General features: G+C 44.8%; 1 pseudogene; it reads left to right on the plus strand.

The window, feature by feature from the left end:
- Positions 1-3,632: 3,632 nt before the first annotated feature.
- On the plus strand, positions 3,633-3,728 carry LOC121164574 (annotated as a pseudogene).
- The last annotated feature ends 645 nt before the right edge of the window (positions 3,729-4,373 follow it).

Here is a 4,373-nt window from a genome sequence, read left to right on the forward strand (position 1 = left end):
AAACAGACTCAGGAGAAGCAGTTCGGTTGGGTAACTTGAAAGCTGCTGCTTTTTTTTTTTCCTTCTAAAAAACACACCATCCACTGTAACCCATTTTCAGTCGTTCTAACAAAAAATAGCCAGAAAACAACTAACTTATAAATAAGTTTGTTGTACTTTGGGGTTCGGGAGACTGAGTGGTCCCAGAACCTAACACTGACATTCTCCCAGCATCTGGGGAGTCTTGCTATATCCTAACCTGGCATGGGGCATTTCACGGCAAGACACAGCAAGGGTCCAACTCAGGCCTCCTTCTTTTCTTAAAATACCATCCATGCATCACCCTCGACCTCATCTAATCCTGATTACCACACACACTCACACCTCAAAATACCATCAACATATGCATTTGGGGATTCAGTTTCCAGCACATGACCTTTGAGAGCACACTCAGACCCAAGCATCCACTATGCAGGATGCCAGGTGCACAACCAGAATTCAAACACAAACAGCCTCTGACACAGAACGTGAAGGATGGAGCTGGAAGCAAGCACTGGGCTAGGAATGTCTGGAAAATGTCATCTTGACTGCAAAGGGAAAGGCCAGAGTATCACAAGGAAATAACAGGTAAGCAGGCCTTGCAATGGAGGTGACATTTGAGCTTTGGCTAGTTTAGGCAAACGGAGGCAGAAACAGGTAACAATAAGGTGACAGAGACAGAAGGAGGGAATGAGAACACAGCTTGACATGAAAAGGGAAGGCCATAGCTGAGCACTTTGTTCATTCCCTCGCCAACTTGTTTTCAAACAACACCGAAAAACCTGAAGTTGAAAACTTGCCTCAATTTTCCTTGAAATCACTGCATTTCCACAGACTCCTTAGCTGTCCTCAAAGGCCAACTCCTGGATGGAGCATACGCACAAAAATATATGTGTGTGCTCAGGGCTCCGAGAGCAATTTCCAAAGAGAATTCCTAAGGCTGTTTTGAGCATTACACAGCCTCTTGAGATAATGGCTTGGTTCCAAACACAGAGCAGAGATCTGGACATCCTCCTGAGTGCTTCAGCAAGCATGGCACTTTTTGTTCTTCTATGTGCCTCGCACTTGGCAGGCCCATGTGGCATATTATAAGGGAGCCCAAGACCAGAGCTTATGCATTCATTAAGTTCCCACTCTCCCTGCAAAATCAATTCTGCTAGAGGGAAGAGCTTGGCAGTTCTTCCATCACAATATTAAAATCGTTTCTCAGCTGGGTTCACAACTCTACCTACAGTGGCAAATAGAACATTCTACTAAGGTGCCTTGGAAGCAAACCACAACAAAGTCACACACTCAGCTCTCCATTTACCCACTGTGGGACCTTGGGCCAATTCTTTAACTTCTCTGAGACTCATAAGGTAACAATAAGAAGATCTATTTTGTCAGATTGCTATGAACGGCAAATGAGCTGTGCACATAGAACTCTTGGTACTTTACTTGCAGTCAGGTTGAGCTTGCATCAGTACCCCAACAGAGCAAACTGAGGCCAATGCATGAACACAGCAGCGCAAACACTGGGCATCCAGGTGAGGGTGTGCCTGCTTCCCGCCACCCAGCTGAAGAAAAATGTGGCTACTGTACCTCCCAAGCCACGTACTGCCTCATCACTTCTGCACAGCGTGTTGCCAGATGTGGGATGGCGACGTCTCCCCAGGGGTCTGCTATTTCACGGGTGCTGTGTTTCTTTGCCATTTTATAAGGCAATTATGCAGCTGCAGGCTGCCACCCCCTAATAAAATGCTGGTGGAGAATTAGGCACTGGCTAGTTTCTTGACAAGCTGCAGGGTTTCTCTGTTTCACCTCAGCCTGGCTGGCCCCTCAGACCTTTTCACACCCCAGGAGTAGCAGGATTGGAGGTCAGATCCCTCGGTCTCCAGAGCCACCTTTGCTTTCCTTTCATCCCACGTGGCAACTTTGCAAGTCCTGAGTGGATAATGTTTCAGCAACCACACAGAGGAGCAAGAGGATGGAGCCCCCAGGTTCTCATTCGAGTTTAAAGGGGTGAAAGAAAGTGCCATGTTGATGAGGTCACTGCAGCCAGGTTGGTGGTGGAAAGGAGCTGTGCTTTGTTGTGCCACTGTTTCCATTCACCATGGGTCATTGGCCCATAGTTGGTGATGCTAGACCCTGGGCAAATCAGCAAACAAACAAAAAAATTTTAAAAATAAAAATAAATAAATAAAAGGGTTGTTCATGATGTAAGTGTGCATCTCCATTGCCTTGCTTTAAATACAACCCCATCCACACAACCCTGGTAGAGATGTGGAGAAGAGCAGAGGCACGCAGGGGTCCAAGCATTTCACCACAGGGCAGGTGGGCACCCCTATGGATATCAGTAAAGCGTGCACTTCTCTACAAAGCACAAATTCCAGCCCTGAGCTCCAAGTTACCTGGGTGAGGGTAGGAAATCACACAATGGCAGACACAGGAAGAGGTCACTTTCAGAGTAACAGAATCATGACTCCTATGAAAACATAAAGTGAGCACATGTCACAGATTTTATCCAATTTTCTAGTTAATGAGGGAAGTAGACATCAAACCTACTTCCAGGGGCAAACAATTAACATAGTAATTAAGATACCCATACATCATAACTGAGTACTCAGGTTCAAGTCCCAGATCTGATTCTGATTCCTAATGTTAGTTTCCTGCTACTATGAACCCTAGCAGGCAGCAGTGATGGTTCAAGTGGTCCAGTTCTTGCCATCCAATTAGAGCCCTAGATTGAGTTCCCAGGACCTGGCTTCAGACTTGGTCCAAATCTACCTGTTGGTGGCATGTGATAATAAGCCAGTAGATAGAATTGCTGTCGCTCTCTCTTTCTCAACTTATCAAATCAAGGGAAACTTGATTTAAATAAGAATCTGGAAAGCTTTTCATAGACAATTAAATCAAGAGAAGTTAGGATAAGATCACTGGGTTAAAAAATCCAAACTGGTTAATGTCCTACAGGGTCAGTGACATACTGTAACCTATGTGGTTAATTTTCTTTTCCTACTAGACAAAAACCGTCTATATCTTTACCAAGAAAAAAATCTGTAAGTCAAGTTCTGTCCTTATGGGTCATGAAACAGCCTGGTCAACAGAAAGCTAGGAGTGACTGAGGGATACCCAGGCATGCTCTGTGCCCTCTGCCAAATTTCAAGTAATTTTTCTCCAGTTGCCTTTAGTTTGTTAATTTGTCCTTGTGTCAAGGCTTCTCCTGTTTGTTTGTTTGTTTGTTTGTTTGCCTGCCCAGTAAGCCTAGTATCTCCTCTCCTACAGAAATGCTCCTATATGGGATCTGAGGATGCTACAATCTCAGCCTGTGGATCCGAAAGCTCTAAGAACAAGAAACAGAAGGGCCCCAAGAGTTCCCCAGCCTGAATTGCTCCCCTCATTTAGATTGAGAGCAGATTGCAAGTCCTCTCACCTCTAGACCTGAGAGGTCAAACTGTAGTCCTGGGCATGGACAGAGAAGAGGAAGAGCTGAAATCACAAAGCTATAGCTTAAGTCAGACCACACTGCACTTAGCAAAATGCAGCAACAGCTCATCAAACTCAGTACAAAACAGGGGCTTTCATTTTAGGTATTGTGCTAATCACAATTTTTCAATGAAGTTCTTTTTTAATTTATATATTGTGTTTATACTGTATTAGAACAATACAGAGAATTAGCATGGCCCCTATGCAAGGATAACATGCAAATTCATGAGACGTTCCATATTTTTAAACATAAAAAATGTATTTATGTACTTGATAAGGAGGGTGAGAGAGAATCTTCTGTCTGTTGGTTCATTCCCAAACAGCCACAACTAGGCCAGAACTGGGCTGGTCTGAAGCCAGGAGACAAGACACTCCAAGTCTCCCACGCATCTGCAGAGGTCCAAGCAGTTGGGCCATTTTCTTTCTTTCTTTTTTCATTCTTTCTTTTTTTTTTTTAAAGATTTATTTATTTTTTATTGGAAAGGAAGATGATATACAGAAAGGAGGAGAGACAGAGAGGAAGATCTTCTGTCCAATGGCTCACTCCCTGAGTGACCGCAATGGCTGGAGCTGCGCCAATCTGAAGTCAGAAGCCAGGAGCTCTTCCAGGTCTCCAATGAGGGTGCAGGGTGCCAAGGCTTTGGGTTGTGTTCCACTGCTTTCCCAGGCCACAAGCAGGGAGGTGGATGGGAAGCAGGGCCGCAGGGATTAGAACCAGCAACTCATGCTGGGCATGAGTTGGGCCATTTTCTATTGCTTTCCTAGGCACATCAGCAGTGATCAGTAGCTGGGACTGCAGTAGCTGGGACTCAAACTGGTTCCTATATGTGATTTTAGCATTACAGGCTTACCCTGCTACACAACACAATGGCCTTGCTCATCTTAAAAAA

Source organism: Ochotona curzoniae, unplaced genomic scaffold (assembly GCF_017591425.1).
Source record: "Ochotona curzoniae isolate NIBS_2020 unplaced genomic scaffold, NIBS_Ocur_1.0 contig_832, whole genome shotgun sequence".
In the NCBI taxonomy this organism is placed as follows: domain Eukaryota; kingdom Metazoa; phylum Chordata; class Mammalia; order Lagomorpha; family Ochotonidae; genus Ochotona; species Ochotona curzoniae.